Source organism: Arvicanthis niloticus, chromosome 20 (genome assembly GCF_011762505.2).
Source record: "Arvicanthis niloticus isolate mArvNil1 chromosome 20, mArvNil1.pat.X, whole genome shotgun sequence".
In the NCBI taxonomy this organism is placed as follows: Eukaryota; Metazoa; Chordata; class Mammalia; order Rodentia; family Muridae; genus Arvicanthis; species Arvicanthis niloticus.
This window is the reverse complement of record NC_047677.1, coordinates 4,176,210-4,196,386: the sequence shown is the minus strand read 5'-3', so window position 1 is coordinate 4,196,386 and position 20,177 is coordinate 4,176,210. Positions and strand designations below refer to the sequence as shown.

At 38.6% G+C, this 20,177-nt stretch overlaps 1 pseudogene; it reads right to left on the bottom strand.

The window, feature by feature from the left end:
* Positions 1 to 17,970: 17,970 nt before the first annotated feature.
* Positions 17,971 to 18,957, bottom strand: LOC117724672 (membrane cofactor protein pseudogene; annotated as a pseudogene).
* Positions 18,958 to 20,177: the final 1,220 nt, after the last annotated feature.

Here is a 20,177-nt window from a genome sequence, read left to right as displayed (position 1 = left end):
TGCCTTCTGAGAAACACACACACACACACACACACACACACACACACACATTCAAGACTATATCTGAACCCCAATAAGAATGTTCATGTTTTTATCTCATTGTAAGTTTGCTCAGTATGAAACAGATATGACAGAGCAAATTTGTGTAATCCATTAAAAATACTTTTAAAAAGCATGTTGCCACAGTAATGACAGAGAAAAAGTAGACAAAGAATAAGTAGACACTTTATATGAGGAAATACAAATGAATGTTCCTGTCAGAGAAAATAATTAAAAACAAGATTTTGAGAGAGAATGGATAACTTGAAATGATATTTGCAAAAAAAAAAAAAAAAAAAAACTATGATAATAGTGGTAATCGGGAAAAATGAATTAAAAATGAGAATGGAGTGATATCACCTTTGCTGTCAGAGCCATCAATGAAAACCAGGCAGAAGGGAGCCATGGCCACAAATGGAATGATAAATTTCACTCCTGTTTGGGGTTCTTATTTCCAGGGAATTGCATTCAACAACAACAACAACAACAACAACAACAACAACAACAGCAACAACAACAACAAAGCAAAGCAAACAAAACAAAACAAAACAGAGAAGAATATGAGTGGGTTTAGGAAACAACAGGACCACTTATGAGACAGCTTTTTAAAAATCACTGAAAGAGAGACCTGGATAAAGGAGATGCCCAAGAATCAATGGAGATGACATTAGCTGTGACACACTACATTAGGGATATGGAACCTGAAGAGGCCACCTCCTATAGCCATGCAAGAACCCCAGTAGAACAATAGAAACAGCAACCTGCCCACAAAGCCTTCATTCAACCCCAAATTTATCTTGTCTACAAGAAAGGCAGACATAGCGGATGGAGCAATGGCTGAAGGAATTGCTGACCAATAACCAGCTTTGAGACCCATCCCATGGGAAAGTGCCAATCCCTAACACTATTAATGATACTCTGTTATGCTTGCAGACAGAAGCATGTTGTCCTCTGAGAGGCTCCACCCAGCAGCTGACTCAGACAGATTCAGACAACCACAGCCAAACAATGGATGGAGCATGGGGACTCTTATGGAAGAATAGGAGAAAGGATTGCAGGCCTCAAAGGGGATAGGAACTTCCAAGGAGGGCCAACAGAGGCAACTAACTTGGACCCTTGGGGCTCTCAGAGTTTGAACCACCAACCAAAGAATATACATGGGCTGGACATAAGCCTCTCCGCTCATATGTAGTAAATGTATAGCTTGGTCTGCATGTTGGTCCTGAACAACAGGTATGAGGGCCATCTCCAAAGTTGTTGCCTATACAAGGGATTCAGCTTTTAGCTGGGCTGCCTTGTCTGGCCTCAGTGGAAGAGGAAGCACCTAGCTTTATAGAGACTTAACATGTCAGCGGGGGGGGGGGGGGGGAATCTCCTTTTCAGAGGAGAAGAGGAGAAAGGATGGTAAATGATTATAGGAAGGGAGCAGTGAGTGGAATATAAAGCAAATAACTAAAAAATTAAAATTAAATAAAAATTAAATTGCTTGTGAAGCAGCATCTTAAATAAAGGATGGTTTTATAATGGCATAGAATTGCTTTCCTTAAAGGAAAAGGATGTCAATAATTTGGTATGATAGTATGAATAGTAATACTATAAGTAAAAGGAATTTAGTGACATAGGAAAGGAATAATAGAAATACAAGTCCTGTGACACATTTGAGTAAGGTTCCTTAGAGTATATGACACAGGTTTGTAGCTTGCTAGTTGGTTGGCTCAATTCTTAGCGTGTCTGAGTATCTCATGTGTTCTTGATATTCTTGCTTCTTTCTATGCTCTTTAGCTCTTTCATTTGGTCTATAAGTCTGTATTGCTTTATGTCAATATATTTATGGATCATCTGTGCATTGTTGCCCACTTAAATAGAGTAGTTTTGAAATTTTTATGTTTCGGCCTTGAGCTAGCAATCACTCAAAACCATTGGAGACAGCCTTTTCCCTTAAAAATCTACCTTCCCTTAATCCATATCATATTTCCAAGTACTATAAAATGTAAGCAGAATTTTCAGTGTCCAGAAAGAGTGACTATTAGTAAGTCATTTCAAGTACTTACCAAAGCACGGTTATTCACTTAAATATTTCCTAGCAACCATGTGAGTGGAGTTTGTGCTGAATAACATGACAATGAAAGAGCAAATTCATCAGGCTGAGCAGAAACATTAACTGAAACATGAGCCTGTTTCATTGTGGGATAGCTGCCTAATTGTCACTGGAATGACCTCATTTCCTAAAAGCCCCGTTTAAGTTTTAGGAAGAACTTAACTATAAGAAGAAGAACTGGGGAGATGCTTTGGAAAAACAAGTGTTTTGGTCCCCTGTGGTAAAAAAAAAAATATATGGCAAAATTAAAAAAAAAAAAAAAAAGACAGTCATTACTGAATGTATTCTCACCATTCTAGCACACTTAGGATAGATTATTTTTATAACCAACAGTGTAAACACTATGAGTTCTTTACAGAAGTTGACACCATTTCTGGAGTATCTGAAGGGTGATGGGGGAGTATACATCCCATGACTACCAACAAAGAAGAATATTTTAATTACTTTTAGGCCCTTAAAGATGTGTTTATACCCAGTGGGTTTCTTTTTCTTTTCTCTTTTCCATGCATATTTTTCTGCCTCTTGTTTATTACTTTGACACGACAAGGTATGAGTAGTTGCCTTGTTTGGATTAACTAGATTATTATTATAGCATTTGTGTCTCATCAGATGGGTGTAGATTTGGATTGAGACCTCTCCAGCACTAGGGAAGGTAGAACTTAGGCTACAGAGTGAGGCACAGTGTCTTCTTGTAGCAGATGATTAGAGCCACTGGGATTTCTCTTTGTATTTGCACATTTGTGTATTCCACAGGAAGTACAGACTTCTTACTCCAAAGTCAGCCAATCATTTTTGATTTGAGAGATAAACATTTCCAATCTGTACAGATGCTTGGGATGTCTGTCTCAGTCTACTGAAAAATACCTAGTCTGAGCATGAACCAAGCTGTGCGTTGCTTGATAAGGAAGTCAATAGCTGGAGTTCTCATCCCAACATGGCATTAGTAACACATCTGAAGCCCGAGGACATGGTTGCTGATCTGTTTATACCAATTTGCTAGGGCTGTAAAGATGAGGAAAAGTGGGGGATCCTACGGGTTTATCTGCATGCCAAAGTCACAAGTCGTTCTAAAGGAATGTGTTGCAACAGAAGCAATACAGTAAGAGGAATAAGAGAGAAAATATATAACTGAACTCAGAACAATGCCACCTTAAGGAAGACACAGGGACCTAGTGTTTCATGAAGCCAAGTTGAATATATGCGCTTATCACAGACAAATGCACAGCTCACATATACAGTCTGTGTTTACATGTGCAATGCATGTATTTTAATAGTCTATCTGGTGATAAAATATTTGGCGGAAACAACTTAAAGAGAGGATATTGATTTTGGGTCAACTTTGGGAGATTCAGCTCATGGCTGCTTGGTTTCATAAAGTTCCATTGAATATCTTGGTGGCAAGAGCCTCAAAGTGGGGCTCATTCAATCATAGTAGATAGAAACCATTAAGAAAGGACCAGAGACCAAATCTCACTTACAAAAGTCACCAATAATTCATGTCCTCCAACAGACCTCTCTTCACCTTCTAGGACCTCTCAAAATGGTGTTAGAAGCTAGGAAACAAATGTTCAACACTCAAGCTTATTGAAATATTTGATATTCCAGCAGTAATACTTTATCTAGCCTCCTCAGCAACTCATATTGCAAGGTGTATTCATTCTGTCTCTAGGAGCCCTCTAGGTCTTCACAATTCCAAGAGTATTCAAGAGTCATAAGGTCAAAGTATCCTCTGAGACTGCATGGAAGCTCTGATCTCTGAGCTCTCATAAAATAAAATACAAGTTATGTAATCTCAAGAGATAAAGGAACAGAGTAAAGTGTCCCATAACAAAAACAAGAGATAGAAGTCAGATTAGAAGGAAGCAAGACCTCTGAGCATGGGAGGATGGCCATAGTGGATAACATGTGGACAACAAAAGAAGGCTTTGTGGAAGCAATTCTCTTCCTTTCTCTTAATGCATGATTCATTAATTAAATTCATGTCACCAGGCTTATGTGGCAAGCACCTTTTTCTGATGAACCATCTTGCTGTCCCCTACTGGTCTAATTTTTTATGTAGTTCTAGTTTGAGCTTCTGAATTGTCCATTTTGTTTATAAAATTTTTTGGCTTCTCTAATATGTGTCTCTGAACTTTTCCAAATTTTTCTTGCAAACTGGTAAGAAGTAAGTAAGAAGCACATGGTCAGGTTTAGTCCTACCAAGGGCTTTATAGCAGGTATCAGGTTTCTGAATTGGTTATCTTATTATGACTATGACAGAATATTTAATACCCACAAAGAAGAAAGATTATTTAGTCTCAATTTTTATAAGTCCTAGCCCATTTTTCTCCACTCCATGTGCTTGGGGTAGACACTGTGGTAGTGGTGTTGGGGGGATAAGATGGCAGAAATTTCTCACTTTATGTTTGACAAAGAAAGGACAAAGAGAGACAGAGTGTAGACAAATACAGAGACAAAGACAGAGACACATAAATATGGATACACAGAGAGACAGACAGATACACAGAGACAGAGTAATGATTTAAGAAACAGAGAGAAATAAAAATACACACATACAAACACACATACACAGAGTGAGAAACAGAGAGAGACATAAATAGACACAGATTAACAGACAGACAAAAACAGAGAGCCAGGGACACAGAGACCCAGAGACAGAGGTGAATAGAGAGACAGAGACAAAATAGAGATACAGAGAGATATTGGGTATGTGTGTGTGTGTGTGTGTGTGTGTGTGTGTGTGTGTGTAATACTAGAGATGAATGACAGTCAAGTACTGGACCATTCAGCTTTATCCCAATTCCCTTTTTTACTTATGAAAGTATCATTAAGTTGCCTATGTTGGCCTTCAACTCACTCTGTATTCCAGTTTATATTTGAGAAATATATCCTCATACCTCAGCTGCCCATGCAGAAGGAATTATAGGTATGCTCTACCAGACCCAGTATCAGATGTGCAGTCTTATTCTCAATAGATTTGATCAGCCAATTTCAATAAACTGAACAATTACTGCCACTCTGTATGTGAATTATCAATTTACTTTATTTTTGCTCTTAAAAATCTTTTAAATCAAATGCAGTTCTTTTCCTGTTATTTGAACATTTTTTAACAGAAAATAAGTATGTTTTCATGCTAAAGTAAATTACTTGCAAGCAAAATATCAAATATGAATTTTAGTGCTGGGATCAAACCCTGAGTCTTACAAATGCTGGACAGGCATTTTAATATCAAACTCTATCCTAAGCTTGGAGAATAATTTGGTGTAAGAGTAAATTCCTTTAATCATGAAATTGTCACTTTAAGCTATTAGTATTTTTAAAGGAGTATTGCTGTTCCTTGATTCTAAGGATTAGTATGTTCTTGAAAATCATGTCAAAATAGAACTATCAAATTTTAACTCTTTTAATTGCAGAATTCTTTTTTTTCTACACAAACATTTTTTCCTAAAGTATCTCCAGTGGTCCCAAAGGATATGGCACTTCCAGAGTGCAGCCTACATGTCTCTATGCAGCAAAATACAGATTCACATATTCACACTTGAATCCCAGTCATGTTCCTTATAAGGTAATATTTTTCTGACCCAAGTCTGTCTCTCTCTCTCTCTCTCTCTCTCTCTCTCTCTCTCTCTCTCTCTCTCTCTCTGTATTTAAATGTTTACTAAAAATATAATTTGAAGTAGAAAGGCAGTCTCCTTTATTTTCCCCCTGGTCTGCTCAGGAAAGACTCTCTAGACAGTAGGAGAGCACTATCCTGTCGATGTTCCTGTCTCTCATTCTTGAAAATTACAAGTATAGAGTGCACCAGGAAAGCTGCTTTCTCTGAACTATGTTGCCTGACTTCCAGCTTTTCAGATGTAAGAGTTGATGCTACAACTCTTATTGTTTCTAATGGCAAAGTTGTTGTAAGTGGACTGATACAACCTGAATTTATTTGAATTTGTTCTATGAAAGTGTCTACTTATTGATGATATGTTTAAAATAATATAATTCTTTATTTAAGAGCGCTAGCAATTCCCCATAGCCACAACTTAGAGTTGTTTACTCAGAATATGCTCTTGTGTTTAAGGAAAATAAAAGGTCAAGATATTCACTTAGAAAAAAGGGCCAAAGTTGTTATGTGTTTCAGGCTGTGCTAACTCATGTAGGCATTAATTTGAGTCTGAAGTTTTCCAGAACTTTTTTTTTTATTCTATTATTGGTATTTATCAAAATAGAAATGAATACCTTACATATCATTTAAGCTTCCTTAAATGATGAGTAAAGAAATTACAATCAACAAAAATGTGAAAAAGAAAAGTGAGTCACAGATTAATTTATGAAAATTGTATAATATTCATAGTCAAGGAAGGAAAGCATGTCATAGTCTTACAGTACTGATTTTAGTTTTAATGAATAAAAGTTGAAGCATTGTATTTAAATTTGTAAGTACTTCCTTCAGTAACAAATAAATGTTGTTAGGAGTTTTACACATTAAAGGAATGATTATAAAATGTTAACATTAGTCTTTAAACAAAAAAATCCTCAAATCAGCATTTATTAATGAAATATGGTTTTAATTTGAACTATAAGTGCACAGATCTTATAATTTCTATGTGTTGATACCAAAGAGAATTTCAACATACAACATGGACACATGCTCCACTATTTTCATAGCAGCCTTATTTATAATAGCCAGAATTCAGAAAGACCAAGATATCCTTCAACAGAGGAATGGATACAGAAAATGTGGTACATTTACACAATGGAGCACTACTCAGCTATTAAAAACAATGAGTTCATGAAATTCTTAGCCAAATGGATGGAGCTTGAGAATATCATCCTGAGTGAGGTAACCCAATCACAAAAGAACATACATGGCATGCACTCACTGATAAGTGGGTATTAACTGAAAAACTTACAAGACCTAAGACATATTACATAGACCACATGAAACTCAAGAGAAGGAAGGAAGACCAAGGTGTGGGTGCTTTGGTCCTTTTTATAAGGAGTATCAAAATACTCAACCAGAGCTCCCAGGGTCTAAACCTCTAGCCTAGGAATACAAAGGGAGGGACTCATGGCTCCACCTGTATAGGTAATTGAGGGTGGCCTTGTCAGGCATCAGTGGAAGTGGAGGGCCATGATCCCTGAAAGATTGGATCCCTAGTGTTAGTGAATGAGAAAACAGAAAGGCAGGATTTTTATGAGCACACCCTCATAAAAATAGGAAGAGGGGGTATGGGATAAGGGGTTTGTGGGGGATGAGAGGGAATAACAGTGAAAGGTAAATACGTAAAATATCCAATAAAAAAAAAATAATGGCCTTTCGCCCCTCCCCCGGATCTGAGGCCTGGACCAGACCTCTGCCAGGTCTGCTGTTGTGTGGACCCCGGATTCCACCTGAGACATACTGGAAGGTCCACTCAACCCAGAGCCACAGAGGAACAACTGAACTCAGAGCATCAGACAACATATCCTGAGATATCCTAGAGGAGACACTGCACCCAGAACAGCAGACACCTAGCTGGACTGCTACCTTGGAGGCACCAAATCCTGAGGCATCCTAGAGGTACCACTGTAATCAGAACAGCTGGAAAAGATCACAGAGATATCTGGACCCCTAGGAGAGCAGACACAAGCGAGATAACTGGAAAGGTAGGCTTCAGTCAGAGACAGCAAGTACAGGCAGCACTAGAGTTAACCAGATGGCAAAAGGCAAGTGCAGGAACGTAAGCAACAGAAACCAAAGTTACATGACATCATCAGAACCCAGTTCCCCCATCATAGCAATCCCTGAACACCCATTCACACCCGAAAAGCAGGATTCAGAATTAAAATCACTTCTCATGATGATAATAGAGGACTTTAAGAAAGACATAAATAACACTCTCAAAGAACTTAAGGAGAACAGTGGTAGACAGATAGAAACCCTTAAAGAAGAAACACAAAAATCCCTTAAGGAATTACAAGAAAATGCAACCAAACGGGAAAAGGAATTAAACAAAACCATGCAGGATCTAAAAATGGAAGTAGAAACAATAAAGAAATCACAAAGGGACAATACCCTGGAGATAGAAAACCTAAAAAAAGATCAGGAGTCAGAGACACAAGTATCACCAACAGAATACAAGAGATGGAAGAGAGAATCTCATGTGCAGAAGATACCATGGAAAACATTGACACAACTGTCAAAGAAAATGCAAAATACAAAAAGCTACTAACCCAAAGTATACAAAAAATCCAAGACACAGTGAGAAGGCCAAACCTAAGGATAATAGGTATAGATGAGGGGGAAGACTCCCAACTTAAAGGACCAGTAAATATTCTCAACAAAATTATAGAGGAAAACTTCCCTAACCTAAAGAAAGAGATGTCCATAAATATACAAGAAGCCTACAGAACTCCAAATAGTTTAGACCAGAAAAGAAATACTTCCCGCCACATAATAGTCAAAACATCAAATGTACAAAACAAAGAAAGAATACTAAAAGCAGTAAGGGAAAAAGGCAAAGTAACATATAAAGGCAGACCTATAAGAATTATACCAAACTTCTCACCAGAGACCATAAAAGCCAGAAGATCCTGGACCGACATCATACAGACCCTAAGAGAACACAAATGCCAGCCCAGACTACTATACCCAGCAAAACTCTCAATCATTATTGATGGAGAAACCAAAATATTCCATGACAAATCCAAATTTACACAGTATCTCAACACAAATCCAGCACTTCAAAGGATAATGGATGGAAAACTCCAACACAAGGAGGGAAACTACAACCTAGAAAAAGCAAGAAAGTAATCTTCCAAAAACTGTAAAAGAAGGTAGCTTCACAAACATATCTCCACTGCCAATAACAAAAATAACAGGAAACAACATTCATTTCTCCTTAATATCTCTTAATATCAATGGACTCAATTCTCCAATAAAAAGACATAGACTATCAGACTGGATAGGTAAGCAGGACCCAACATTTTGCTGCATTCAGGAAACACACCTTTGTGAAAAAGACAGACACTACCTCAGAGTAAAACGTTGGAAAACAAACAATCTTCCAAGCAAATGGTCCCAAGAAACAAGCTGGAGTAGCAATTCTAATATCAAATAAAATCATTTTTCAACCAAAAGTAATCAAAAAAGATACAGAAGGACACTTCATATTCATCAAAGGAAAAATGTACCAAGAGGAACTCGCAATTCTGAACATCTATGCCCCAAATGCAAGGGCACCCACATACATAAAAGAAACTTTACTAAAGCTTAAAGCATACATTGTACCCTACACAATAATAGTGGGAGATTTCAACACCCCACTCTCAGCCATGGACAGATCAAGGAAACAGAAACTAAACCAAGACACAATGAAACTAACAGAAGTCATGAACCAATTGGACTTAACTGACATCTATAGAACATTTCATCCTAAAACAAAAGAATATACCTTCTTCTCAGCACCTCATGGTACCTTCTCCAAAATAAACCATATAATTGGTCACAAAGCAGGCCTCAACAGATACAAAAAGATTGAAATAATCCCTGGTACCTTATCAGACCACCATGGACTAAGACTCGTCTTTGACATGGACAAAAACAACAGAAAGCCTACATACACTTGGAAACTGCACAATGCTCTACTCAATGATAACTTGGTCAAGGAAGAAATAAAGAAAGAAATTAAAGACTTTTTAGATTTAAATGAAAATGAGGACACATCATATCAAAACTTGTGGGACTCACTGAAAGTAGTACTAAGAGGAAAATCATAGCTCTAAGTGCTCACAAAAAGAAAATGGAAAGAGCATACATTAACAACTTGACAGCAAACCTGAAAGCGTTAGAACAAAAAGAAGCTAATATACCCAAGAGGAGTAGAAGGCAGGAAATAATCAAATGCAGGGCTGAAATCAACCAAGCTGAAACAAAAAGAACTATACAAAATATCAACAAAACCAGGAGCTGGTTCTTTGAGAAAATCAACAAGATAGACAAACCCTTAGCCAGACTAACCAAAGAGCGCAGAGACAGTATTCAAATTAATAAAATCAGGACTGAAAAGGGAGACATAACAACAGAAACAGAGGAAATTTAAAAAATCATCAGAGCCTACTACAAAGGCCTATACTCAGCAAAATTGGAAAATCTGGATGAAATGGACAATTTTCTAGATAGATACCAGGTACCAAAGTTAAAGGAGGAGCAGATAAACCATCTAAACAGTCACATAACTCCTAAAGAAATAGAAACAGTCATTAAAAATCTTCCCACCAAAAAATACCCAGGGCCAGATGGTTTCAGCGCAGAGTTCTTTCAGACCTTCAAGGAAGACCTAATACCAATCCTTTTCAAGGTATTCCATCGAATAGAAACAGAAGGAACATTACCCAATTCGTTCTATGAAGCTACCATTACACTCATACCTAAACCACAGAAAGACCCAACAAAGAAAGAGAACTACAGACCAATCTCTCTTATGAATATTGATGCAAAAATACTCAATAAAATTCTCGCAAACCGAATCCAACAACACATCAAAACAATTATCCATCAAGATCAAGTAGGCTTTATCCCAGGAATGCAGGGATGGTTCAATATTCGGAAATCTATCAATGTAATCCACTACATAAATAAACTCAAAGAAAAAACCACATGGTCATCTCACTAGATGCTGAGAAAGCATTTGACAAAATTCAACATCGCTTCATGTTAAAAGTCTTGGAAAGATCAGGAATTCAAGGCCCATACCTAAACATAGTAAAAGCAATATACAGCAAGCCAGTAGCCAACATCAAGCTAAATGGAGAGAAACTTGAAGCAATCCCACTAAGATCAGGGACTAGACAAGGCTGCCCACTCTCACCTTACGTATTCAATATAATACTGGAAGTCCTAGCTAGAGCAATTAGACAACAAAAGGAAGTCAAAGGGATACAGATAGGGAAGAAAGAAGTCAAAATTTCACTATTTGCAGATGATATGATAGTATACTTAAGTGACCCTAAAACTTCCACCAGAGAACTCCTAAACCTGATAAACAACTTTAGCAATGTGGCTGGATATAAAATCAACTCAAACAAATCAGTAGCCTTCCTCTATTCAAAGGATAAACAGGCTGAGAACGAAATTAGGGAAATGACACCCTTCACAATAGCCACAAACAAAATAAAATATCTTGGAGTGAATATAACCAAGCAAGTGAAAGATCTGTATGACAAGAACTTCAAGTCTCTGGAGAAAGAAATTGAAGAAGATCTCAGAAGATGGAAAGATCTCCCATGCTCCTGGATTGGCAGGATCAACTTAGTAAAAATGGCCATCTTGTCAAAAGCAATCTACAGATTCAATGCAATACCCATCAAAATTCCAAATCAATTCTTCATAGAGATAGAAAGAGCAATCTACAAATTCATTTGGAACAACAAAAAACCTAGGATAGCGAGAACTATTCTCAACAATAAAAGAACTTCTAGGTGCATCACCATCCCTGACCTCAAACTGTACTACAGAGCAGTAGTGATAAAAACTGCATGGTATTGGTACAGAGACAGACAGGAAGATCAATGGAATAGAATTGAAGACCCAGAAATGAACCCGCACACCTATGGTCACTTGATCTTTGACAAGGGAGCTAAAACCATCCAGTGGAAAAAGGACAGCATTTTCAACAAGTGGTGCTGGCTCAACTGGAGGTCAACATGTAGAAGGATGCAAACTAATCCATTCTTATTCCCTTGTACAAAGCTCAACTCCAAGTGGATAAAGGACCTTCACATAAAGCCAGATACACTGAAACTAATAGAAGAGAAATTGGGGAAGACCCTTGAATACCTAGGCACAAGAGAAAAGTTCCTGAACAGAACACTAATGGCTTATGCTCTAAGATCAAGAATTGACAAATGTTACCTCATAAAATTTCAAAGCTTCTGTAAGGCAAAGGACATTGTCAACAAGACAAAATGGCAACCAACAGATTGGGAAAAGATCATTACCAATCCTACATCTGATAGAGGGCTAATATCGAATATGTACAAATAACTCAAGAAATTAGATGCCAAACAACAAAATAACCCCATCAAAAAATGGGGTACAGAGCTAAACAAAGAATTCTCAACTGAGGAAACACAAATGGCCGAGAAGCACCTTGAGAAATGTTCAACATCCTTAGTCATCAGGAAAATGCAAATCAAAACAACACTGAGATACCACCTGACAACAGTCAGAATGGCTAAGATCAAAAATTCAGGTGATAGTAGATGCTGGTGAGGACATGAAGAAAGAGGAATACTCCTTCATTGTTGGTGGGGTTGCAAACTGGTCCAACCACTCTGGAAGTCAGTCTGGCGGTTCCTCAGAAAATTGAACATAGCACTACCTGAGGACCCAGCTATACCACTCCTGGGCATATACCCAGAAAATGCCCCAACATATAACAAAGACATATGCTCCACTATGTTCATAGCAGCCTCATTTATAATAGCCAAAAGCTGGAAAGATCCCAGATGCCCTTCAACAGAGGAATGGATACAAAAAATGTGGTACATCTACACAATGGAATATATGCAGCTATTAAAAATAATGAATTTGAGAAATTCTTAGGTAAATGGATGGAACTAGAAAATATCATCCTGAGTGAGGTAACCCAATCACAAAAAAAAAAACCACACATGGTATTTACTCAATGATAAGTGGAGATTAGCCCAAAATTTGAAACAACAAAGATTCAACTACCAGATGACATGAAGCTCATGAAGAAGAAAGAACAAGTGAGGATGCCTAGGTCTTTCTTAGAAGGAGTAACTAAATACTCAAGGGAGCAAATATGGAAACAAAGTGTGTGGCAGAATCTGAAGGAGCGGTTATATGGAGACCATTCCACCTGGGTATTCATTCCATGTGCAGTCACCAAAAATAGATGCTGATATGGATGTCAGGAAGGGAAAGCTGACAGCAGCCTGATAAGGCTGTCTCCTTAGAGGTCCCCCAGAGTCTGACATACCCAGAGGCAGATACTCACAGCTAACCATTAATCTGATCAAAGGTTCCCAATGGAGAAGTTAGAGAGTAAACTGAAGGAGCCTAAAGGGTTGGTGGCCCCGTGAGGAGAGCAACAATAACAACAAGCCAGAGCTCCCCAGGGTCTAAACCACCAGCCTAGGAGCACATATGGAGAGACACATGACTCCAGCTGTTCATATAGGGGAGGATGGTCATGTTGGGCATAGGTGGGAGATGAGGTCAATGTTACCTTGAATGCTGAGCACTGAGTGGGGAAGGGGTAATCTGAGGGTGGGGAGGGGGATTGGGGGTAGGTGGGTAAACACCCTCATAGAAGCAGGAGGAGGGGGGTGGAATACAGGGTTCCTGGGAGGTGGGGGGAATGCGGTAAGGGGATAAAATTTGAAATATAAATATAATATCCAATAAAAGAGGAGAAAAAAAAGAAAAGCGGTTAGAACAAACATCCTTAATAAAATGTCAGCCCTCTTAAAAAAACACTATCTTGATACTATAATTTGTTTTGAGAATTGTATATTGCAGAATGATCAGCCTTGGTGTATCTACTCAACAAGCAAGCTGGGCAGACCTGCTCAAACCTCTGAGGTCCGGGAATTACATCTGGAGGCAGTGAAGACACAGCATCAGAGGCTTATCAATTTGCTCTTCCCCCCACTCCTCTTCTAATATCTCAACGCCCATATTCAGCTTGAAGAAGCTAATGAATAGTCAGCACCCCTATTCCCTGGGCTTGGGGACTAAGGTGGTAAATGTAGGGCTGTCTTTCTAGGGAAAATTAGTGGTTTTGTGGGAACAGAGAGGATTAGCTAGGGTTTATTGCAAAGCCATAACCTATTAGTAGAAATCTGTATAATTAGTATCAAGATGAAGATATAAATTCTTAAATGGCACCAATTTACTTTGATTACAAATTTTAAGGTTTTCATTGGTACGAGCTTCTTATTGATACAAGAGTGAGATGAATATTGCTACCTCATAGGCATTGTACCAGTATAACATACTTAGGAATACAAGGCTTAGACCCAGTCCTTCTTTAACTTTTTTTAAACTGAATTGAGATGGTCAGCCTGTGAGTTAAGGGACTACAGCAAATTCATGGCTTGGAGTTTATTGTTAGGGTGTTTTCTATGTTTTATTTAGAAATAACTGAGTGGAGTTAACAGACAACAGTCCAGATTACCTTACATGGATAGTTGGTCTTCAAAACATCAGAAATCCACAGAATTGACATGACAAATATTTCTGTATTAATGTTCATTTTGATTAGAGACCTGTCTGCTCCTGACAGCTTCCTATTTTGAATTCTAAGAAGAAATTGAGCATCTTTGGAGTTACTCCAGTTGTGGTGAGACAGCCACTAGACAAGAAGTGCCTCTTTCCTTCTACAGACAAATTACTGTCCAGAAAAGGACACACTCGCAGAATAGTCGACTGATTTTATCTGCCTAGACAGAGTAATCAGCCCTTAATAATTCTGCAGCACTAAGGTCTGTCAGATGATCCTGGGGCAGAAGGAGGAAGAACAGATGCTCCAACGTTTTGAAGTAGAGGGAGTGTCCAGACGTTCAGAGGTCTCTATAAATTGGCTAAGTTTTAGAAGCTATGCTTTGTGCTTCCCACAATTATAGTTAACTCAGTCATTCTGGATTTCTGACAGGGTTGAAAACTTATAGCCTCATAGCCAATCCTGGCTATTTACCTTGAGAGAAAAGATTTGAGTGGATGGTCGTCAGCTGACATTCATCCTAAAGCCAGGTTCAGAACTAAATGTTTTAGTTAGGATAGATGACAGAGGTGCTGGTTAATCAACAAAATGATGGACTGGGTATTAAGACCATCTTGCACCTCACTGGTACAAATCGGCATATTTATGCTCTAATTGTATTTTGAGAGAAAAGTTTCATTTTAACAGGAAGGGTGATATGTAGGAGGAGCTAAGATGGGAGGAGTACTGAAAGGAAGAGAAGGAGTAAGAAGAGGAGGAGAAGAAGGAGAGGAGAAACTAGGTGATGAAAGAGAGAAAGAGTTGGGAGACAGGGAGGCAGATGTTCATGTATCTTCACCAGTCAAAGATAGTTGATATATCTAGGTTGGGTAGTGTGTTACACCTCTGATTGAACAATACCAAACTTACAAAGCCTATGATTAACATTTAAAAAAAATGTATAAATGCAAAAAGGAAAAGGGGGCATGGGATAGGGATTTTCTAAGGGGGGGGGAATGGGGAAAAGGGATAGCATCTGAAGTGTAAATAAAATATCTAATAAAAACTGTAATTTGTACACCAAAAAAAATGGGTCTGGCAAAAAAAAAGATGGTTTACTTATTTCAAATTATTTTCAAAAGTTTCCAGGAGATGCTTATTGGCTAAGATCTTATTTTAAGCTCTTCATGAAAGAATTTAAGTCTCTGTTTAATATTCTCAAGAGATATGCAAATCCCAATTTCCGTCAACAATTCATTGACAAAAGAGGAGTAATTTTACAAAAAGTAGAAGCTATCATTAATCGATATATTATATAGAGTAATTGTTGGCTGTTTTATAATAGTCCTTTGATAAAATAGATTATTAACAAAGATTTATATTTCTTTAAATAGTGTCTTCATGACTCTCTGAGGGTGGAAGGAGCAGCTGTTGGGGCTTCTGCCCTGATATTACAAGAACTCTGAAAAACTGGCTTTAAAAACAAAAGAGGGGAAACTGTACCCCCCCCCAGAATGAGTCTCCCAAAAATACTCTCCATCATGCCTTGTTCACGTTTAACTTTCTAAAACTGAAATCTCATGGCAAATCTACTGCTGACTGCCTCTGGCATTGCTGAGACCAATAAAAACTATGTCACAGCTATGTGGAAGGACCCTCTTACCCTTAAATGGAATGGCCAGGACCCATTTCTCATATGGGGCTGAGGATTGATATGCCAGGTTGATACCACAGATGGCACAGCTAAATAGCTGCCAAAATATTAATGAAATAAATAGATACCCCTACAAAACCAGGCCCAATTATAAATAAGATGAATAACAATTGGCATCCAGGGAAGAGAAATCTCCCTGAGAATTCCCTTCTTTTTCCTTTCCAGGTAAAAATGAATAATCCATGATGTCTGCTGTTAGGAGTTCTAATCCTGATGCTGGCCTCCGGACTTATACTACTCAGACCTTTGATGGGCCTTTGACAAGGACATTAAACAGCTAGAGATTGACATTACTAATCTGAAGAAATCCCTCATTTCACTGTCTGAAGTGATCTCCAAAAATTGCAAAGGACTTTATTGGACTTGATTTACTCTTTTACAATAGAAAAGACTGTGTACAGCTCTAGAATGTATACAGCACTTAAAGAAGAATGTTGCTTTTACATAGACAAAACAGGGATGATTAAAAAGAGCATTAAAAAGGTCAGAGAAGGGCTTGAGAAAAAAACAGAGAGAGAAGGAGAAAGATGAGAACTGGTACAAGAATTGGTTTTCAACCCCTCCATGGTCGTCAACCCTACTTCCTTCCATCTTGCGACCATTAATTGGGTTATTTTTGCTTATTTCTTTTGGTCCCTGGTCCTTAAATAGGCTTACTAACTTTGTGAAACAACAGATAGATAATCTGATAGCAAAACCTATTCAGATACATTATCATAAGTTAGCTATGAAGGACCACAAGACTCAAGATGAGGTTGTTACTCTATCCAGGGTGTCCTCAAATCCCATCTCCACCCAACCTAAAAGAGGGGACTTCTGACCCTAGACCAAGCAGAGAGGGGCCACCCAGAACACCCTCTGACTGGAGATCTGAATTCTTGCTTAGGCTGCGAGGCTAAGCACTGTAAGGGAATATAAATAGAAGTTAAAAATATGTTTCTGGGTTACCTAAGGAACAAGTCTGACTGTACAGGGGTTGACGTCTAAAGTATCCTCTCTCCAGGAAAAAGACGTTGGGATGGATATGGCCCTCATGCCTCACTGGACAACGACAGGAGGACCAGACCCATTACAAGGTCCCCTTTAATTACTGGAGGTCAGGCCTCTATCCCCACCTCAGTAAGATTAGAATTGCCACAGCCCTTCTATACTTGGAGAAGGAAGGAGATGTCAGGGGTAGCCCTGCTTATACACTGAAGGCCTAAAATCAGCAATAGGCCTGATATACATGCCTGCTAACACAAAGTCTTGGGTCTTTGTAGAAAAAAAACTGAAACAGATGGGCTATAAGCTATTGTAAACAGGCAGCTTTTGTAGAAATTTTCCAGCCTGAGTAGTCATAGCCCTTGTAAATAGGCAGCCTTGGCAGATAGTACCAACTTAGATAAGGACAAGTGAATCATAGGCAGAGTCATAGTGACCTGTCCCCTGAACCTTCACCCAGCTGATACCCTGTTCTGAAAGATATCTGTACTCCCCCTGAACATCTATGCTCCCTTCCCCACATCCTGCATTTTTGTGTTTATAATCCCTGTGTTAAAAAGTAAAAATTATGATTTGATAATAAAGAGAATTTTATACATAAGTGTCTATATGTATGTTAATTAAGAGAAAATAGGCAACATATTTTCAACTCAACTTCAAAGCCATATCGAAAGATAAATAGATCTAAGCTACATTATGATGCCATTACATTCTCATTATGAATGAACAGTTCCATCTATGAGACTAAAAGTATAGAGCAGTTATGGCATATCTGAAGATTTTTAATAGAATGAAAATTAAGAATAGAAATCAGTGTGTGGAAACCATTCTGTCTTCTGTTCTTAGAAGAATTCATATATTCTGGAAGGTGATGTTTGCAGTTTATGCCTCTGCTCACCTTTCTTCTCTCTGAGGATGTTTTGAATAGCCCATGCAAATTATTGCAACTCCAGTGAAGCCATAGTTATCAGAGAAATGATCCATCCATTTGAATCTCCAAAATCAAGTGATGTTCCTTTGTTGGAGGATGAGACATTTTTACTTGATGGTGTTGTGGGAGGGGATGAAATGGGAGGTGGTGGCTGGCTCCTACACATTGGAATTGGTGGCTGCCACATACTATTACTCTCACACACAACTTTTTCACTCCCATGAAGGTAGAGTCCCTGGTTACATTGAAATGTGATCATTGCTCTATAATAATATTTCTTGCGGTATCCTGATGTCTGTTTCCCATTTTCAATTACAGGATATGGACATTTGACCACTTTGCACTCAGGAGGGTTAGCACTCCATGTTCCATTTTCAGAGCAAATTATTTGTCTCTCTCCAACAAGGGACAGTTCATCCTTGCCAGATACCTGTTTACATTTGTAGGTTGCCACTTGCTGAAACTCAAATACGTCATCATGATTTGGGTAGAATTCTCCATTTTCTATATTTGGAGGCGGTTCACATAGAACCTTTATACATTCTGGGGGTACACTGCTCCACTGCACACCTTTTTCTATAACAATACACTGTTGAATTCTTTCACCAATTAAGTGGTGCCCATGATTACAAACATATTCAATTTGTGCACCAAACTCCAAGCTTTCATTCAGATATTTTATGTCACCATTTAAAAATTCGCCTGGATGTGGACATCGTTTTCTGATACACACACCCTTTGAAATGGGTGACCATTGGCCATCTGCACCACACACACTGGAGATCTTGTTAGATCGTTTCATGTACCCTGGTCTACACGAGTATTGCACTTGATCCCCAGCAGCATAACTGGTTTTAATATCGCCATTGACCGTCATGTTTTCATATCTTGGTGGCTCACCACAGGCATCAGAGGATGTAGACAGCAGTGTTACCAGAAGGGTCATAAGAAAGCAGTGAGCAGAAACGTGGTCAGACCTGTGTTGGCAAGGCATCCTGTCCATCAGTTCAGGCTTTATTTAATGAGCTGTTAAAGCAGAGGACTAGAGCAGGCCTTCTCAGTCTGAGTACCCTATGTAACAATCCCTAAATCCACCAAGTGTTATGACTAGAAGATTGATGGGCGTGGCTCTAGCCACGCCCAGCAAGGAGGTCACTATCTGTACTGCCTGGGCTGAGTCTATCAACATACCAATAAAACCTCACTAGAGGGTGGATTTCCTCTAGCCAACTGAATCCACAATGCTTAATCTTTGTTCATCAACAAGAGCATTTCTTTAGTTTTAAAGATCAATTCCTAGATGGCATATTACTGGGGATTTCTGTCTGAATTTGTCTCTAAGCAACCCTGATGATAAAAATCTGTGTTCTTGGAGCCTGTTTGAAATATTCCAGGATGTTTAAGTGAGGAATTTGGGGCGTGGTGGGGGGGTTGGGGGGAATAGGGCTTAGAAAGGAAAAAGTCAAATTTCAAATGCTATAATGAGGTTGTTCTCATATGACAACAGGGAATGAAACCTGCTGTGGAGTCCTGGCTATGGCAGAGCCCTTAGAATCAGCCTGAAACATTAGAACTCATTAGGTACTAGATTCATACTTTCTTTCCTGGACAGTGGCTCCAGGTAGATCAATTCACTCTCATGCCTTCATGAGATACCTCCTTTGATCAAGAAACCTTGACTTGAAGCATGGCAGCATGAAAGATCTATCAGAGAGACAGGCCAATATGGGCGGAGTCAGCAATTGAAAATCATTAATCATCAACTGCTTTGGTCAGTCTTCATGTCCTTCTGTAGTTCTGATTATGTTCCATGAAATTTAGAATAGTATTTCCTCACTTCAGTTCACTGCGCAATCCCAGGATATGCAGGTAACAGAGAGAAAGTTTGCCCCCAGAGTTTCCCAATCTGTCATGATTCTCTTAGGCTACCAGAGTACAGTGGACATGCTACATTGATAATTAATTCTTTTTTTTCTGAGAGGGAGAGAGAGAGAGAAAGAGAGAGAGAGAGAGAGAGAGAGAGAGAGAGAGAGAGAGAGAGAGAGAGAGAGAGAGAGAGAAATTACCAAAGCAGAATCAGGTTTAAAATGTGGACCACAAATGAGCTAGTGTATCAACTTCACTGGAGGGTAAACTAATTGAGTAGTGATTCTTGATCACAGCTTTCAGAATTCCTCTTCTCTGCCCCAAAGTCAGGTTGTTTGCTGTCAGTGC